Source organism: Pleurodeles waltl, chromosome 5, assembly GCF_031143425.1.
Source record: "Pleurodeles waltl isolate 20211129_DDA chromosome 5, aPleWal1.hap1.20221129, whole genome shotgun sequence".
Taxonomy (NCBI): Eukaryota; Metazoa; Chordata; class Amphibia; order Caudata; family Salamandridae; genus Pleurodeles; species Pleurodeles waltl.
In genome coordinates, this window is record NC_090444.1 from 199,585,555 (window position 1) to 199,607,088 (window position 21,534).

The following is a 21,534-nucleotide window of genomic DNA, read 5'->3' on the forward strand; positions in this document are numbered from 1 at the left end:
CAGAAAAACAAAGGAGCCTGCCCCAGCAGGCAAGAAGGGAAAGGAGCATACCCCACCTGCCAGGAAGAACAAGGAGCCTGCCCCAGCTACCAGGAAGAGCAAGGAGCCTGTGCCAGCAGGCAGGAAGACCAAGGGGCCTGAGACATCAACTGTGACGGAGCCCCCACCACCAACCATGGTTGTGCAGCTGTTGCAGGGAATGGGCAGGAGCCTCCCCTCCCAGCAGCACCAGCACCTCCACTGAGCAGCGTCCGAGGTTGAAGGGGATGGGCAGGAGCCTCCCCCTCCAGCAACACCACCACCTCCACTGAGCAGCCGTCCGAGGTTGCACGGGATGGGCAGGAGCCTCACCCCCTCAGCAGCACCACCACCTCCAATGAGCAGCCATCTGAGGTTGCAGAGGATGGGCAGGAGCTTCCTCCCCCCAGCAGCACCACTATCTCCACTGAGCAGCCGTTTGAGGTTGCAGGGGATGGGCAGGAGCCTTCCCCCCTAGCAGCACAGCCACCACTGAGCGGCCGTCTGAGTTTGCAGGGGATGGGCAGGAGCGTCCCCACACCAGCAGCACCACCAATGAGCTGCCGTCACCACCAGCGGACGGTATGTAATTCTGCCTCCATGGGCTGCTGTGCGGCCTGCCTCCTGCAAATCCAGTGGGTTTGACACCCACCTGAGAGTCTATGACCTTGCACTCCCAGGATCAAGAGCACAGGGCACGCTGCCCCCTCCAGAACCAGTGGGTAAGACACCCACATACCCAACACTCCCCAGGATCAAGAGCACAGGGCACAATGCCCCCTCCAGGACCAGTGGGTGAGACACCCACTTGAGAGACTGTGACCTTGGACTCCCCAGGACCAAGCACAGGGCATGTTGTCCCCTCCAGAACCAGTGGGTGAGGCACCCACATGAGAGACTGTGACCTTGCACTCCCCAGGACCAAGCACAAGGCATGTTGCCCTGTCCAGAACCAGTGGGTGAGACACCCACATGAGAGACTGTGACTTTGGACTCCACAGGATCAAGCACAGGGCATGTTGCCCCCTCCAGAACCAGTGGTCTTGTAACATCTCCCAGCTGAGGTGTCCCCCCTGTCCCCCATCCCCCTGAGGTGCCTGCCTATTTACCAACTGATGCACCTGCAGTGTTCTCTCTGTGTTGAAGCAGGTGACATGTGTGGCCTTGGACCTTGGCCTGTGGCCATGTGGACTACACAAATAGTGGACTGGGCTGTGTCCCTTTTTCTGTACATATGTATATATCTATTATTGCGCCTAACTTATTTTTCATGCAGTGTTGATCTCATTCCATTCACTTTTGCAAATTTGTTTTGTCCTTGCATTATTCATCCGAGTTATGGGGTAAAATTGTTTTTGTAATGCAGCTGATTGTGTGTATGGTCATGGTGGGTGTGTCACTCTCGTTTTCCTCCATCCCTCCCTTGTGTGCTAGGCGGCTGTACTCACCGCCATCGTCTTCGTCTGCGTTGGTGTTCGTGGTGAAGCAGAACATAGAAGATCATGGGGAAGACATGGAGTTCAGGCTCCATGGCGTGGTGGTTGTTTCCTGTGTCTCCAATGGTGAGTCCTTTCCTTTCTGAACTCAGTTTCCGCCAGGCTTTTGATGTCATTGGTACCACCCCGTAAAAGGTGGCGGTTTGGAGGGTAATAATACGGTGGGCGGAATATTGACTAATGCTGGCTGTAGACGACTACCGCCGTGATGGCTGTTGTTTCTGCCCTGGCGGTCGGTGTGGTACATTGGATATCTTTCAGAGATCTTTCCGCCATGGTCATCATTTGGCGGTAGTTACTGCCAGCCTGTTGGCGGTATTGCCGCCACTTTAACACCAAACCACCAGGGTTGTAATAAGGGCCATCGTTTTTTTACTGGCATATGCTTTTTGATAAAATAACTGTTTTACATTTACATGTTTTAACCTTTCTTCAGCTTAGAGTCTATAAATGTTCAGTTAACGTTATGACAGTTATGCTTTTGAAGTCAACGTCGGAAAAAGGCTTTTTAGGGGGGCTATCAGGAGTGGGATTACAATAAGGGATAACAATTAAGTTTCAGTTGAATCTTATAGTAGATTGAGCATCTTTGCATTTGTTTTAAACTAAGTTCAGTTTATAGTGATAAATTAAAAGTGTGCACTCCTATTTACTTGGATGTTGTTGTGTTGAGCAGAACAACCATTACCCTCTCCTGTATTTTAGGCAGGTGTTATTGCTTGGCATCTCCTATATTTATACTATTTAATAAGTAGTTTAAATGTTATTGTTTGAGGAATACTTTAGAAATATATATTTTTTAATTTATACCTTATTAAGTAAGTGCTAATTTATAATTCAAATATGTTTTAAAAGTTGTTTTTTTGCAAATTGTAGAAATGTTTGTAGAGGATATATATATACGTATATATATATATATATATAGATATATATATATATATATATATGTATATATATAATATATATTTATATTCATATCTCTGATATATTTTAATATGCTTGTTTGGTATTTCCGTGAATGATCTTTATGGTCAAATATTTGATTACTGTCCTATTGAGTTGTTTGGAAATCAGTACTTCTGTTATCTATATCTTTCAGTCAATAATATGATATTCACGTTATTTTAATGACAATATTTTTGCTGCTATGCATTTTTCGAAGTTCATAATTTTACTAGTCAATACTTGGACAAATTTGCAGTCAACATTTATACAAGAATTTTGTATCACAATATTTTTGGTGTCAGTATTATGACATGCAAGCTTTGATCACTGTTCTCAGAAAATGTAATGGTGAAGGGATGTAAATTATGGGTAACCAGATGTATGACTGTCTACCACTGTCTTATTTTTTCCTACCTTTTTCGTGCTTTTCTTGCCACCTGTAGGCTGAGGGGTCTGTGACCAGTGCAAGAAGTGAAGTAAACAGGGGCTTGTACGCCCTATTTACCTTCTGTAGTTGCCACTTCTTGTTCTTGCTCTCACTGTTCAGCAGCACACAGGAGGCTGTTGAGGGGCTAAGGAAAGGAGAAAGCTGTAATCTTGTGACGTCATTATGTTTCAAGGGACCCACAATACCACGCCGAACATTTATGCCATCCATAGCATACTGGTGAATTGACATCCATGTTATAGGTCATTGGGATATGGATAGTTAAGAATCAGATATCTGACTGATAAGCCAAAGCAACAATTAAGAGCAAAACAGTAACATGAACCTCACAACATGTGGCATATTGGCTTGCCACGTAGCAGCATGTACAGCATGTAGAGACTCCAGGCCAGTCACCAGTTCCATTAGCATATGAAATAGCACACTTGACACATTAACCAATGAAACATTGTCTACAGTAATTTGAGAACGTGATTTCACCTTCTTGATATCCAGATCAGTCAAAGTTTTTTCTAAATCCAGATCCATGTTGTACCAAGCAAGAAAAACGAGCCCAAAACAGCAGACAAACTTTCTGTATGGTAATTTGAGCACTTGGACATAAATAGATGGTGCATTTTCCAAATACAGTGGCTAACATGGCACAGGGCTTGACGTCAATTTTCAAGGGAAATAAAATAAATATTGTAATACCTCAAGGTAGGTCTGCCATGTTATCAGTAACCACAATTTTCGTGATCTAAAATCAGGTACTTGGCTACAGTCAACAAACTGCACCTGCTGTAAAACACTGGAATTAACAGCATGCAAACATTGCTGCTGTATTTTTTAAATAAAATCTGGGTCCCATATACTGTCTTCTGATAGAAAAAAACGCCCATCAAAGATCCTATGCCGGGAAAAATTAAGCAGTTTGTAAAGTACTGTTTAAGGAGATAATGCCTATTGGCGTTCCCATCCTTGGATATGAATTACCACTGCTGGAGGGCAAGTGGAAGTCTTCTTCCCACTTCAGGTTCAGAAACTGCAAGCGCTCTGGTGAAACACCATCACTTCCCTCAGCACAAGATGTCGACTGGATCTTAGGACCTAGTGAGGAGTGTGGTAACTGGATTCCTTCAATTTACCTCAACATGAAATGCATAATCAATTTAAACACCATGACCAATTTAATCATAAAACAAAAAACTCCAAACTGACCTATGTTTCAAAGTTTTATTAGAATCCCAATATCAATTAAACATATATGGTGCTCAAAACTCAGTTATAGACGTTCATGAAAATCAGAGGCTGACTAAAACATCTAAAGAGATTAAGGCCCTGATTTATACTATTATTGCACTGCATTTGCGTTATTTTTTTACGCAAAAGCAGTGAAAACTTGCAAAATACTAATGTAATGTGCCACCAAAAAAGTATAAATCAGTACTTAAGACCCCCATTATGACTTTGGTGGGTGGCGGAAGCCGCCCGCCAAAGTAATCCTGCCATCACGCCACACGGACGGCCTGAACCCCGCCGGCCCTAATATGAGTTCCCCTCTGGGCCGGCATACAGAAGCAATGTTTTCTCCTGCCAGCACAGTGGGGAACAGGACCTTAACATTGTAGCCAGCATCTAAAGGAGCCAGCGGCAATGTGGCAGTGCAGCGGGTGCAGCAGCACCCGTCACGCATTCCACTTCCCTTCATTTGGGCAGTGGAATGTGCGACGGGGTTGTGCATGGGGGACTCTGCACTGCCCATGCCAAGTGCATGGGCAGTGCATGGGCCCCCATGACACCTGAGTCCCCCATTCCACCAGCCTTTCCATGGAGGTGTAAACTGCCATGGAAAGGCTGGTGGGTGGGGAGTCGTAATCCCCAGGGAAGCGCTGCTCTGGCGGATTACAACCATCAGGACTAGCAGGCAGACGGCAGCCTGGCTGTTTTCGGCGGTTGGGCTGTGGCAGCTCTGCCACAGTCATCATATGGCGGTTGGACCACCACGACCGTGGCAGTCTGACTGCCACCGTGACCCTGGTGGTCTTGTGAGTGCCAGGGTCATAATGACCCCCTAAGTCTACTAATCATCAATAGTGTTAAACACTCCAAAAGAATTACATAATTAGCAAAACTACAATATACAAATTTATTTCAGCTTTCAATGCAGACGATGATGACATCAGGAAATCATCAAACTACAGTTAATAACATTCAATTACAGAGCTGGGCCATCCTTAACTCTAACATGAATTTGGACTTTCTTGCATGGGAACGGGCCAAGACATATGGGCAAAAAGAAAAGAAAAGACAAAAATAATTTGGAAAATCATCTAACTGGGGTTACTCTATAAAAATAAGCTGGTGTAATTATCTAAGCTGAAAAGAAACAAAGAAAACTACATTTAGTTTACACCTTTCCACGAGGGGCCAGCAGACAGATAAGTTTTCGTTGAGTAGACTGTACATTGTTGCTCATCATTAGTTGACACCTGCATCAGGACAGTACAGAGCATGGGCCTCACACGGGACAGGTCAGCAGTTCAGAACTGATTAGACATATTAATACTGAACAGCATAAGCAAGGGCCAATTAGAATTAAAGGAAACTCATAATCAAATATGGCAGAAGGCTTAGAGGCTTAGAGAGGGAATATGATGTGATATCATGAACACCCGAGAAGAACTCTCAGGCTTAGGCAGACAGTAGCATCACAGCAGGTGTAGACTGACAGACTCTCAGGCAAACTAAAACTTTCAGTCTCTCACTAATTAGAAATGACAGTAGGCTTGTGATTGGTCCTCCAGGTGGGCTCATCATACACAGATGGATCAGCATCCAGCATAGTTGCTGCTGACACCATCAAGTTAACAACTATCCCAGATTTGTACAGCGAAATTAAATAATCATTCAGTGAATATGTACAGATCTCCCAAAATATTACATTTTCTAGTTAATTGCAACATCAGGATCTTGTCTCATGGTGCACAGGATGAGCTAAACAATTCTCACTTGAGATTAATTAAAATTCCTTGTCTTGCTCGGCAGCTAGAACAAATTTTATTACTTTGTAAATGTTGAAACATGTTCTCAGTCTTTCATGCACTAGGACATTTAAGGACAAATCAGCAACCTATGAATCAATTCAGGTCAGAGGAAACAGAATAAACAAGTAATTTTTCTCTACTGCAGCAAAAATAAAACTTCAGGAATAGTCAAGCTAAGAAAGCCTACATACATTCTGATGCAATTTATTACATATAAGGACTATTGCACACCTTACAATTTGACATCAATATGCAAAGCAAATTATTTTCTGTAGAATTATTTACAGCATTTTAGAATAGTTTAAACGTGCATTTATTTTTCTGCACACATGTAAGCTCACATTAATATATTTATTTAAATCAAGATAAGTATGATTAATTCATGTTCATTTAATATTTATAATATACCTTATCAGTACTGATTTTCGAAGAATAATACTTTTAATATTAATTCATGTCAGTAATTCACTCAAATATGAAAGCAAAAATGTCTTTCATGTCAAAACATGATGTCAAATACAAATGGAGGCTACATTGTCCACCATAATTCAATCATGCACATTTTCCATTTTGTGTTATTTTAAATAAAGTTTAATTAGTCACCATATGCTAAATTATATGCCACTTATATATTAATAAAATGTGATCTCTCTCACCACTGATGCTAGTATTTGTTGCAATGCTACCATCATATGTCAGGGAATTTCAGATATGTACTTGAGCACTGCTGAAGTATTCTACGCTGCAGACAAGTTTATCATGGTGCAGTGCAAATATACGACTGTGCTCCTTATAATAAGGTATCTCATTTACTAGGTTTTCATCAGTGCTGCCAAAATATCCCTGCATTTTGAACAATATGTTAGTTTATCAGAGTTGATTAGTAAACTCAAATAGGTTGAGGTTGTTCAATGCGCCAGTGAGCTGCTCTCATGGTTAGTGGACTGTTCAAAATGATGGGATTGATGTTGTGGCTTATTACACTCAGGCATCTTCCCTTACAGATGTAGAAATAGCTATTATTCCAAAGATACCCCACAACATTTTCCTCTTTGACCTCTTTGTCATAGGTTGCAACGAACACATTACCATGCTAGTTTTCCCTTTGCTCCAGTATGTAAACATGAAAAAAGCAGTGGCAGTTTCCACATTTCCCTAGAATGTATAACAGAAATTACCATACCAGTTTTCACACTGGACCAACCCCCACACCACCATTGCTATGCCTATGGATTAATTTCTCCATCCATGAAACAAAATTGCTGTGGCATTCTCACCAAACCCACTACTATGTAAAATATCATGGTCATTCCATTGCCTTGCTCAGATTGCCTAAAGTAGATACAGTGAATTTTTGTTACTTGTACCTAACCTCCCAGTATGTAAAGTATGATTTACAGGCCGCTTTTTATTTCCACCTTATGTAAAACACCGTTGCGATAATGTGGGCACATTGGGACACATGTATGAATATTAGGTTTTGCGACTTTCAAATTACGAGTCGCAAAACCTGAGGTAGAACAGTGTCAATGACTCTGTTTGCGATTCCCAGTGGGGTCGCAAATGACCTACCTCATTAATATTCATGAGGTAGGTCGCAATTTGCGACCCCATTGGAAATGGCTGCACTCACAGGGATGGTGGCCTGCTGGGGACAGCACACCACCATGTCTGTGACTGCTTTAAAATAAAGCAGCTTTTAAAAAAAAAATGCAGTCCATTTTTCTTAACCCCTTTGGTGCCTTGGATGAGCTGATCTCTGCCACGCCGCTCGTGTGCCGAAGATGAGACCAGCTCGTCCTGCACTCAGCCCACACCCCCCAGTCGGGGAGGGAAGGGGAATCGCTTCCCCTTCCACCCCAGACCCCAGAACCAGTGACGTCTGATGACGTTAGCACGCGATTGCGTGCTCACCTCATCAGAGGTCACCTCCCATTGCGCTGGAAGCATGCTTCCAGCGTGATGCGGAAGAGAAATGCTCAGCATTTCTCTTCCGCTCGGGAGGAGGTAGAGGCAAGAAAGGGAAGGAAAGGACTTTCCTTTCTTTTCATGTCTCTGCAAGCATTTCTGCTGCCCAACACCAGGGATGTTTTTTTTTCTACTAACGTATGAGGGGAGCAGCACCTTGGGCAAGGGCACTCCCTAGGGGAGCAAAATATTTTTAGGCCTTTTCTGCCCCCCTGTGGGCAGATCGGCCTATTATAATAAGGCCGATCTGCCCCCACGGGGGTAGAAACCCCTAGACACCAGGGATATATATATTTTTTTTACTTTATGTTTTTATGTACCCGTTAGACAAGGGTCGCTCCCCTACGGGGCAAACTGTATTTAGCTATTTCTGTCCCCCTTGGGGACAGATCGGCCTATTTTTATTAGGCCAATCTTCCCCCAAAGGGGGCAGAAACCACTAGACACCAGGCTTTTTTTTTTAATACTTGCGCATATGGGGAACGGCCCCTTGGGCAAGAGACACTCCCCAGGGTAGCAAAATATTTTAGGCCTTTTCTGCCACCCCCCGGGTGCAGATAGGCCTATTATTATTAGGCCGATCTGCCCCCAGTGCTGCAAAACCCCACCAGGGATAAAAAATTTTGTTTACTTCTTGTTTTTATGTATGGGGAGTGACCCCTTAGGCAAGGGTCGCTCCCCTGCAGGGCAAATTGTATTTAGGCCAGTTTATTCTTATTAGGCCACCAGACACCAGAGATTTTTATTTTTGTGCGTCAATTTCACACAAGGGGAGTGACCCCTTTGTGAAGGGTCGCTCCACTGGGGGGCGCAGATTTATTTTAGGCCATTTCTGCTCCCCTTGGGGGTAGATCGGCCTATTTATATTAGGTCAATCTGACCCCAAGGGGGGAAGAAACCACTTAGGTACCAGGGATTGGTGTGTGTGTATGTGTGTGTTTTGTTTGGGAGGCAGCCCCTTGGACACGGGTAGCTCCCCATGGGGGCACATTAGTGTTGGCCATATCTGCCCCTCTTGGGGGCATATTGGCCTATTTTTGGAAGGCCCATCTGCCCCCAAGGGGGACAGAAAGCCCAACAGAGACCAGGGAAGATTTTTTTTTCAAAATAAGTGGGTGGGGGTATGGTCATACCCCCACCCCAAATAAATGGGGCCAAAGTTGTTCTGCCCACCAGTGGGCAGATGAGGCAATTACCCCCGATTCACAACCGGGGGGGCAGAAAGTCTACTAGATGCCAGGGAATAAAAAAAAAATAGTGTGGTGATGGTTACCAACCGGTATGGGCAGCGTCATTCCCCCACCCCAACTGAAGGGGGTAACAGTCTTTCAGATCTCCCCCACACACTAAAACATTGTATCCCACGTCAAGCAAGAGAACATTTGATTATTTTGGGTTTTGGTCTTACATTTGGGCCCGAGAGCTTGGCTTACTCTCAAAATCGTTCCACCTGGAATGGTGAGGCCTGCACTTTTTGGACTTTGGGATGCTGCCATGTAGAAAAATCCACAAGACCTAGACACTTCTGAAAACTAAACATCTGGGTGAGTCCAGGGTGGTGTGCTTCACATGCACCCCATACCATTTTCTTACCCGCAATGCCCTGCAAACCTCCAACTTTGCTGGAAATCACACATTTTTTCTTCATTTTTGTGATGGAACCTTCTGGAATCGCAGGAATCCACAAAATTCCTACCACCCAGCATTGTCTCTTCTATACCGATAAAAATTTTGTCAGCCTAAATTTTTTTTTTCAAACTGCCGTTTTGGACCCGCTTTGGTTTCCCCTCAATTTCGATATGTTTTTTGCTCTTCCCTGTCACAAGCACTTGGTCCACCTACACAAGTGAGGTATTATTTTTACCGGGAGACTGAGGGGAACGTTGGTTGGTAGGACATTTGTCCTGGTGCAGTGATCCCACACAGAAACGTGGGAAAAATATGATTTTTTAGCTAAATTTGAGGTTTGCTGAGGATTCTGGGTAAGAAAACACTGGGGGATCCACGCAAGTCACACCTCCCTAGATTTCCTCGGATGTCTAGTTTTCAGAAATTTTTGGATTTGGTAGGTTTCCCTATATGGCTGCTGAGCCCAGGACCAAAAACGCAGGTCGCCCCCAGCCGCAAAAACAGGTAGTTTAGTATTTGATAATTTTGATGTGTCCACATAGTGTTTTGGGGCATTTGCTTTTGCGGGCACTAGCCCTACCCACACAAGTGAGGTACCATTTTTATCAGGAGACTTGGGAGAACACTAGGTGGAAGGACATTTGTGGCTCCTCTCAGATTCCAGAACTTTCTGTCATCGAAATGTGAGGAAAAAGTGTTTTTTGGGCCAAATTTTGAAGTTTGCAAAGGAGTCTGGGTAAAAGAACCTGGTGAGATCCCAACAAATCACCCCATCTTCGATTTCCCTAGGTGTCTAGTTTTAAAAAATGTGCAGGTTTGGTAGGTTTCCCTAGGTTCCGGCTGAGCTAGAGGCCAAAATCCACAGCTGGGCAAAAAACAGCTCTGTTTTCTTTGGGAAAATGTGATGTGTCCATGTTGATTTTTGGGGCATTTCCTGTCACAGGCGCTAGACCTACCCACACAAGTAGGTTCCATTTTTATCAGGAGACTTGGTGGAACGTTGGGTGGAAGGAAATTTGTGGCTCCTCTCAGATTCCAGAAGTTTCCGTCACCAAAATGTGAGTAAAAAGTGTTTTTGTAGCCACATTTTAAGGTTTGCAAAGGATTCTGGATAACAGAACCTGGTGAGAGCCCCACAAGTCACCCCATCTTATAGTCCCTTAGGTGTCTAGTTTTAAAAAATGTGCAGGTTTGGTCAGTTTCCGTAGGTGCCGGTTGAGCTAGAGGCCCAAATCCACAGCGTGGCACTTTGCAAAAAACAGCTCTGTTTTCTTTGGGAAAATGTAATGTGTCCAATGTGTGTGTTGGGGCATTTCCTGTTGCGGGCACAAGGCCTAGCCACACAAGTGAGGTACCATTTTTATCGGGAGACTTGGGGAAACACTGGGTGAAGAAAATTTGTGGCTTCTCTCAGATTCCAGAACTTTCTGTCACTGAAATGTGAGGATAAAGTATTTTTTGGCCAAATTTTGAGGTTTGCAAAGGATTCTGGGTAACAGAACCTGATGAGAGTCCAACAACTAACCCCATATTGGATTCCCCTAGGTGTCTAGTTTTAAAAAATGCGGTTTGGTAGGTGTCTTTAGGTGGCGGGTGAGCTAAAGGCCAAAATCTACAGTTAGGTACTTTGCAAAAAACACGTCAGATTTTAATGTAAAAATGTGATGTGTCCATGTTGCGTTTCCTGTCGCAAGCATTAGGCCTACCCACGCAAGTGAGGTACCATTTTTAACGGGAGACTTGGGGGAACACAGAATAGCAAAACAAGTGTTATTGCCCCTTGTCTTTCTCTACATTTTTTCCTTCCAAATGTAAGTGTGTAAAAAAGACGTCTAGTTATGAAATGCCCTGTAAATCACATGCTGGCATGGGCACCAGATAATTCAAAGATGTGCAAATAACCACAGCTTCTCAGCACCTTATCTTGTGCACCTTTTGGAAGTACAAAGGTTTTCTTGATACCTATTTTTCACTCTTTATATTTCAGCAACTGAATTGCTGTATACCGGTATAGAATCAAAACCCACTGCAAGATGCAGCTCATATTCTTGGCTCCGGGTACCTAGGGCTCTTGATGAACCCACAAGTATCCCCACAACCATAAGAGTCCAGCAGACGTAACGATATATTGCTTTAAAAAATCTGACATTGCAGGAAAAAGTTGTAGAGTAAAACGTTGAGAAAAATAGCTGTTTTTCACATCAATTTCAATATTTGTTTATTTCAGCTGTTATCCTTGTAGGATCTACACAAATTACCCCTTGCTGAATTCAGAATTTTATCTACGTTTCAGAAATGTTTAGCTGTTTGAGATCCAGCATTGGTTTCACACCCATTTCTGTCACTAACTGGAAAGAGGCTGAAAGCACAAAAATAGTAAAAATGGGGTATGTTCCAGTAAAATGCCAATATTGTGTTGAAAAACAGGGTTTTCTGATTCAAGTCTGCCTGTTCCTGGAAGCTGGGAATCTGGTGATTTTAGTACTACAAACCATTGGTTGATGCCATTTTCAGGGAAAAAACTAAATTTTTGCTCTATTTTGCTAATTTCTTGGTCTCCTTCAGGGGAACCGACAAACTCTGGGTACCTCTAGAATTCCTAGAATGTTGGATAAAAAGGACTCAAATTTGGAATGGGTACCTTATGTGGAGAAAACGTTATGAGGGCCTAAGTGCAAACTGCTCAAAATAGCCTAAAAAGGCCTGACCCTGAGGTGGAAAAGGCCTGGCAGTGAAAGGGTTAAATGAAAACAGGATGCATTTCAAAAACAAAAATGAAAAATATTCTTGCTACCATGCACAAAGGGGAAGGGGTCCCATGGGGACCCCTTCCCGTTTTTGAATGGGTTAGCACCAAGTTGAAATTGTGAATGTTTTGTGACCACATTCACGGTCACAAAACATTCTTACATCGCACTGCGACTCGCAGTTAGGAAGAGAAGGCCCCTTCCTAATTGCGACTCTCAAACCTATTTTCGCAAAATAGGGTCTGTACATACCAAAATGCTTTTTTCTTGTTGCAAATGGCTCGATTCGCAACAAGGAAAAAGGTACATACATCTGGCCCATTGTGTCTCAAGATGTAAAACACAGTTGCCATTAACATTCCATAGTGCAGTTAGTGAGCAAAGCTCCATTAAAATACCTCTTATATTAAAAGGATCCTTGTAATTGCAGCATTAACAACCTCCTCCTATATGAAAATCACTATTGTCATGCCAGTGTCCATATTGTCAATAATATACAATGAACCATTACCTTTGCAATATTCGCAAACTCACAATATCTAATGCAATATTGCCATGCCAGTCTTCACATAGCCTCAAGACAGTTCTTTGGTGTAGATAACAATAACTCCATTACACCTTTGCTCCTAGCATAACTCATGGTAACTCGAGCCTTTTATCCCCATTATATTTCTTTTAAAACTAAGTCCTTTCTGGGGCACCTGTCTATTTACCCCACTTCTTGTATGAAATTTATTTAGAGCTGAAGCCCCCCTGGAGCTGACACAGTTTTCACAGAAACATTTAGCAGTCCACTCTTTTAAATTTTCGAACATATGACTAGAGGTGAGGGATAAATTCAGCTCCACTGGTGAGTTCACAGAGTTTCGGCTATTGGAAGCTCAGGCCAAATTGTGCACTCTGCAGTGTGACAGAGTTTTTTCTCACACACAAATCGCCAAAAGTAAGTTGGTGAGCATGAGTGAGTATTGGCGTCTCATAGCATGATTTTTGGGTGTTAGAAGGGCGCCCTGCAAGATTTTTCCTATGTAGGCAGACTCGGTTGGTTGCTACTATTTACATTAGTAAAACTGTTACTGAATTAGAAAATGTATTCGAGCGCCAGCAACACCACCTCGAGCAGCCTTACCTTCTTCCGTGCCGCATGGCACCGTTCACTATGATTTCTCAGCATATACCGATCTCCCAGTGCTGAAAATCAGCGCAGGCAGTGCAACATACTCATTTCCCCTGGACTGCGAAACTCCATGGAATTTAGGGGACGTTTTATGGAATTCTGCGGAATTCTGCAGAGTGAAACTTTGCAATTTCTGCCCACCCCTTCAGAAAACCAGATCATAGTCTGAGGGGTTTGCAGCACTTCAGGTAAAATTCCAACTGTACCTGCTGCTAGAAGTCTGCTCACCAATGTATATATTCTACAACTCTGCTATCTGTTTGCTGGACATACCCACTGTACAATCTGTGTCTAATCTCAACAACTGATTTTAAATATGTTTACCCAATCCTATGGTCAGACTATTCAGCTTTTGTCAATGTCACTACAAAATGAATATTTTTGCCACCAAGACATTCGAGTATGATAGAGCGGAAAGTGGTAACAATTTACCTACGTTTGGACGCTCTTTAGGTCGATGAATCTTTTGACTAAGTGGGAACTCTCTGTACTCTAAATCGGTCACTCACCTTATATCGTTAATCAATAACGTACATAAGCAACACCTTGAACAACATAACACTTAACAATTAATCCAGAATACATTTCGGCGAACCCTGACCTTTCAGCCAGGAATGACCACACCAGTTTATTGCAAAATTAATGAGTTTATTTTCCCTATATTAACAAAGCTAGCACGATATAGATGTGTCTCAACACCAAATGATAAACATAAATGAACATTAATAGCTGTCCATATCGTCGGAACAAGTGTAATCTATGTAGCATTTGAATCACAAGGCATTCGATAGTGGCAATGCAAAGCACTAATACGATAATCTGTAATGGGCTAATTGCGTACATTTAGTCAGCATAACAAGATCTCAAATTGCATCGTGCGACATATGGAATCCTCACCTAACCTCAAATTAGCATCAGCATGTGGGACTTCATGCAAAAACAATTTGGCAACATCAATTTAGAAAACTCCTAGCTAGGGTCCTTATCAAAAATCAGCAGTTGGTTACCTAAAAGAAACACAATGCAATTTTACAATTTCCTTTCATATTTACCAATTCCAATCAGCAATCAATGAAGTCTTCGTCTCACAGGTACCGTTTCTCGATCAGCATGGGACCGGGACAAAAGGGGCAAAGGTGAACGGGGCAATTGCCTCACGGCGGCAAGGTAAAACTACTACTTCATGCAAAGGGACAAATCAAAGTTAAAGTCTCTAGGGCAAGAATCATTAAAGTCTCTTTCTCTCGATTAGAGAAAGTATCAAAGTCTCTCAAAATGGCGTCGCAGCAAAATGGGTCATACTAGCTACGAAGTCAAAATGGCGGGATGTCCGAAGATAGAGAGCTTTCCTCTCGTGCACCTGGGTTTTATAGACAACAGTTCAAGTCCAGTAGGGTCTCCATTGGAGGGTTCATAGGTTAGCTTCAAATTGACCAATCAAAAACGTCAGTTCTCAAGCTTTTACTTGAGCATACATTATCCTTGGAGATGGGTACGCAAGTTGCAACATTGTTTCTCCATTAGCTTACTCTCAGAGCCTCCATTGTCCGCACCTGCAAGCCGACCTTGAATTTAAGAGAAAATATGCCATGCTGGCACCAACTTTAAGATAAGCATGTGAGCAGTCTCTGTGGAAAAGTACAGCTTCAAGCAGAAATACACGTTTAATAGCACAGTGGAAAAATACGAACATTTAAACCGTGAGACCAGGCAACTAGGCCAAAGCCTCCGCTAAAGTAATGCTAAGCTAAGGCATTTCAAATAAGCAAATCGTAGCACACGTTTATGATTATGTCGGATTAGTGCAATTCTAATACACCACGTTATATAAAGCACGCATATAAATGATGGCAAACTACTCTGAGGGCACATTTTGTCCCCGTACAATCTTTATTAATTCGGTTAATGTCACACACGATTATGTCAGCACTACGTTTATGCGTTAATAAATCAAAACCTTCATTTTCTGCTTCATCAATCCCTCCTCTGATGACTACTTGTCATCACACAAATTTAGCCCACAAATTTTATCCCATTAAAATTCTGTCAGCTCCCTTTTCCTTTTAGTTCCCCTAGTTTGCGCTTTGTATTCTTCTGCCATTCTTTTCATTATTTTCTCCTCCTTTCTTCTTTTAATTCTTTCCATAATCATTATTATTCCCCTTTTTATTCCCCAAATTCCAAATATACAAATTATTACTATTAATATTCCTTCTATTATTTTCAATAATATTCCATTCCAAATTCCCCCAATCCAATGTCCCACTGAAGCAAGTCCCTTTCCAACCTTTTCCCACACTCCTGGTTCTTTCAGTTCTTTCAAATCTGCACTTTCTTTTGTTAGATTAGCAAGCATAGTTTTAATCTTCACACTATTATCAGGTATATAGGTGCAGCAGTGACGTGCACCAATCATTTTGCAAACGCCTCCATCCTTTGCTAAAAGAATGTCTAAAGCAAGCCTATTTTGAAGAGTCATAGCTCTTTCCGCTGCAAGTTCAGCATCCATCAGGATTATAGCACCTGAAAACTTTGTCAACATGTTATCCACTATAGTAGACAACTTTCTTATTTTGATGGAATTCAGCACAACTCCTAATGAAGGAATCATGGCTCCAAATATATCACCTACCACAGCAGCTGCGGTCTCTCTTTTCTGGATACGATGGGATCCAGGTGTCTTTTCAATCATCGATATGTCATCCAGTTGATAAACCTTTGGAAACACTATACCCAGATAACATCTTCCCCACCATCCCTTTGGAAGACGATAATAGGCATTATGCCCACAAATGTAATACACCCCTGGAATGACAGGGTCAAGCCCGTCCATCATGAATGTCCATTTGGCCTTAAAAATAAACGTATGTTTGCATTCACTCGCTCCTACAAAAATATTGTCATAGTATGATTCACCTCGATATATACAAAATTTCCCTACATGCCAAGCATCTAAAGCAATTTTCCCTTGTGTCTTTATAGCAGCAAAATCATAATTATCTACTGAAGTCCTCTTATGCAGTTCTTTTTCTAATTTCGCCTTCATTTGAGCCCTTCTATCATCTGTGCGATCTAAAAAGCTTATTTCTACAGCAGAGACTGAGCAAGTAAGGTTCTCCCTCTGAGCATGAGCCGTTTCAAAAGGTTGCATTGGCTCGAAAAAATCCCTCATAATTTTATAATCCCAATATTTTGCAGTCTCGCTTAGCTGCGCTATTATAGGAACATAAGCAAAGGTAACATCATAATTTGAGAAAAAATACTGTATATTAGATTGACCATAAAACCTAGACATTACTATACTACATGTAATCCCATATGTAAGAGGCATGTGGTGATAAGTCACCCCTTCCTTTACTGATGTCGGTATCTGGGTACACACATAACAATCTTTCGCATCCATAGTCTCAACATACTCTGTTAGTAAGCGATAGAAAACGTTATACGAAAGCTCTTTCTTATCATGCAAGAGCCTCTCATACATTGCTAGTCTTTTCAATGGTGTTAGTTCAGTGACAGTAACAGGAACAATAGTAGAAGCAGCAATAGTCCCCTTCTCACCCTTTCCATGCATTCCAAACACAATTGCCATTATTATTAGTACACATGTTAGTACCAAGCCTATACAAACGTATTTACAATACTTCTTTCTATTGTTTTGCATAGCGTACCCAGGCATGATCTGTATAGAATCAGAGAGCTAGAAGCACTTATAAATGAAACTACTTAGCAATTCAGTTACAAAGCTGAACGAGCACAATGTTCACACCGTCTTCTTCAAAAGGCCAGTCACTTATCGGTTAGCAGCATTTGTCTCAATTCGGTTTAGCAACGTCTCAGCCGGTTGTTTGTCTCACGTTAGATTGCAGCAAGCAATGCCATTTACTACCGTTTCAATCAACAGAGTCTATGAAACTTTTCTTTTCTATTGGTATCTCTTCTTCTTCTTCGTTCTCGATGCTTAGAGATACAAACTCATCAGTCCAATCATCGTTTACTGCATATGCCCATTCAGGACCGGAATACCTTTTGTTTGGTATCCTTTTCCTTTTCAATTTTGCTTCTCTCTTTGATTCTGCTTCGCTGGCACTCTCCTCCTTCGCCAAGTCTTTTTCTTCACTTGACGATTGTTCCACGACGGTCACTTCCTTTCTTTTCTCTTTCACTTTCGGCCTTCCTCCTTCGTTCAAACCTTCTTTACCCTTTTCTTTTATCGGTGAGATACTTAGTCTTCTTTTTGCACCGTGTCCATTTGATGGACCTGCAATCTTTTCTGTAGAGGTTTGAACTCTCTCGTTCTGCTCTTCCTTGTCCCCACCTTCAGGGGAATCGGTCACGTTCTCTTTTTCCTTTTCTGTATCGTCTGTTTCTGGGAAAGCCCCCTTCTGCTCAGGCTCTCCTGCTTTCTCACTCTCTTCGAGCCCTTCGTCACCGTTACTTTCTTCAGGCTCTGTATCACTTTCAGCTGCTTCAGGTTCCTTGTCACCTTCAGCTGCTTCAGGCTTTTTGCTACCCTCAGCGGCTTCAGGCTCTTTGTCACCTGCAGCTTCTTCGTCGCTGTCTGAACTTTCTCCTTGGTCTTCCCCAAGCGAGTCGGACTCTTCGTTCTCCAATAAAATCTCCTTTTCTCCTGCTGTTGCTTGTTCGCTTTCAGTTCGCTTTTGTTCTGTCTCAGCACTCGGCACCGTTTTATCAGGCACTGGTAATTTCAGCGCTTCAACTTCCTCATCTGTGGGACACAACACCTTCTTTGTATGACTGGCGTGAATCCAGTTGGGAACCCCCGCGCACTTCACAGCAGTAGTTGTTGTCAGGATCACTTGGAAAGGGCCTTTCCAACGGGGTTCCAGACACGACTTCCTCACGTGCTTCTTTATCACGACCCAGTCACCTGCTTTCAGGGCGTGCCCTGGACCTTGGATCGGTGGCAAGGTGGTCGCTTCCACCTGGTGAGAGAAAGAGCGAACCACGTCAGCCAGACCTTTGCAGTAGTCTAACACCATATCATCTGTAATATTCAAAAGCATGTTTGCGGGAACTGCAGGAAGTCTCATAGCCCTGCCCATGAGAATTTCGTGCGGAGACAATCCAGTTTTTCTATCCGGAGTGTTTCTCATTGACATTAGCACTAAGGGCAATGCGTCAGGCCATTTCAAATTTGTTGATGCACATATTTTTGCCATTCTCGACTTCAGCGTACCATTCATCTGCTCCACCAATCCTGATGCTTCAGGGCGATAGCTACAGTGCAGCTTTTGCTCAATGTTCAGTGCTTCGCAAAGTAACCTCATCACCTCGTTATTGAAGTGACTTCCCCTATCTGATTCTAAAGAGATCGGGAATCCGAACCGTGGTATTAACTCCCTCAATAATAGCTTGGCAACTGTAAGGCTGTCATTTCTACGTGTGGGGTATGCCTCAATCCAGTGACTAAAAATACACACAACCACCAACACATATCTTAAACCTCCATGCACAGGCATCTCAATGAAGTCCATCTGCATACGGCTAAAAGGACCGCTTGCCCAACCAATGTGACTCGCATTCACAACTGTCCCCTTTCCTGGGTTCATCTGCTGGCAAGTGACACATCGATGGCAAACTGCCTCTGCAGCTTGACGAAATCTGGAGTTAAACCAATCAGTTTTGAACAATCTCATCATGGCATCTCTCCCTAGGTGAGCTTGCCCATGATAGAACCGCGCAAGCTGTGATAAGAGACCATTTGGCAGAACAAGTTTTCCCTCATGTGAAACCCATAGCTCGTCTTGTCTCTTTAAACATTGTGATTTAATCCAGGAATCTCTTTCATCCTCCCTGACATTACTTTGTAGTGCTTTTAGTTCTTCTATTGTATCTACGACCTTCAAGGCAAATGCTTCGGCTGGTTCGAGTTCTGGTTCACTTATTGTATTCCAATCATCCCTTAACAATATACTGTTCAAGGCACAAAATCTTGCGACTTGATCTGCATAGGCATTTCCCAGAGACACATAGTCCTGTCCTTTCGTGTGAGCACTGCACTTTACCACTGCAACTTCAGCTGGCACTTGAATGGCATGTAACAACTCCCTTATTCTCTCCCCATTTTTCACTGGGGATCCTGAAGAAGTCAGGAAACCTCTCTGTGACCACAGTTGTCCAAAGTCATGCACAATCCCAAACCCGTATTGGCTATCAGTGTAAATGGTGACTTTCATCAATGCAGACAATTGACATGCTCTAGTAAGGGCTACAAGTTCTGCTACTTGTGCAGAATAGACTCCTTGAAGCCATCCCGCTTCCAAGACCCCTGTTACAGTACATACAGCATATCCTGCTTTCAAAATTCCCACCCCATCTCTTAGACATGAACCATCAACAAAAAGAATTTGGTCATTTTCATCAAGTTTTGTATCCTTGATGTCCGGTCGGGGTTTTGTGCAAAATTCAGTCACCTGAAGGCAGTCATGCTCGACGTCTTCAGCGTTCTCAATTTCAGCATTTTCTCCAGGAAGCAAGGTAGCTGGATTCAACGTAGTGCACCTTTTCAGCTGCACATTCGGTGAGCCCAGAATAGTCGTTTCATACCTTGTGAGTCTTGCTCCAGTCATGTGCTGCGTTCGGGATCGGGTCAAAAGTATCTCAACTGAGTGAGGGACCATGACTGTTACTGGGTGTCCCATCACTATTCCTTCACTCTGAGTGAGGCTGATACCAACTGCTGCTACAGCGCGCAAACACCCTGGGAGTGCTGCTGCAACCGGATCCAGAGTAGCTGAAAAATACGCTACTGGTCTGTTTACGCCACCATGGGCTTGAGTCAAGACAGACAAAGAACATGCATCACGTTCATGGCAAAACAATGTGAAAGGCTTTGTGTAATCAGGCATACCTAAAGCTGGAGCCCTGCACATGCACTCCTTTAATTCAACAAAAGCATCCATCTCATCCCCTTTCAGTTCGATCTGATCCAAGGCATCCTTCTGGGTCAATTTCAGCAAAGGCTTCGCTAGAGACGAGAAGTTGGGAATCCACTGGCGACAGTATCCCACCATTCCCAAAAACTTCCTCACCTCCTTCCTTGTCTTTGGTGGACTCATTTGAAGTACACTTGTAATTCTTTCCTTCATTATTTTCCGTGACCCTTTTTCTATTTGGTGACCCAAGTATTTCACTTTCTTCTGACAGAACTGCAGTTTGGAAGGAGACACCTTGTGTCCATTCTCTCCCAAATGGTTCAACAGAGCAATGGTATCAGCTGTGCAACCACTTTCTGTCTTTGATGCAACCAGTAAGTCATCAATGTACTGTACTAGGGTTGACTCGAATGGCAACTCTAACTCTTCCAAATCTTTCTTTAGGACTTGATTGAATATCGACGGTGACTCAGAGAACCCTTGAGGAATTCGACACCAACTGTATACTCTGTCTAGGAATTTGAAACAAAAGAGGAATTGGCTATCCTCATGAAGAGGCACAGAAAAGAATGCTTGTGACAAATCGATGACTGAGAACCACTCAGCTCCGCAAGGGATCTGAAACATTATCACAGCCGGATTCGGTACGACAGGGCAGCACTTGATTATGATGTCATTTATTTTCCTCAAATCCTGTACAAGTCGGACTTTCCCACTTGGCTTTATTAGTCCCATTATCGGTGAATTACATGGGCTGCTTAATACTTCTTTTAGTACTCCCTGCTTCACGAACTCGTCAATAAGTTGGGCAACTTTCATGAGGGTATCTTGTGGCATGTGGTATTGTGGGGTCTGGGGAAAGATCGCATTGGGCTTTACCATCACTTTTACTGGTTCAACTCCTTTCATCAATCCCACCTCTTTCCCTGTCATGTCCCACACTTCCTTTCCGACTGTTTCCCGTAATTCTGCTGGGATATCTTCTTCAGTTATCATCGGTAAAAGACAAATCAGAGGATACTCTTCGTCGACTGTTTCTATCTCATCCCCCTTTACACTGTCCTCGTCTTCCCCATCATTGCTCGTCTCTATTGTTATTCCTTCGTTTGAACACATGATCGAGCAACCCAATTTACACAATAGGTCTCTTCCTAACAGTGCTATCGGGCTTGAGTCACATA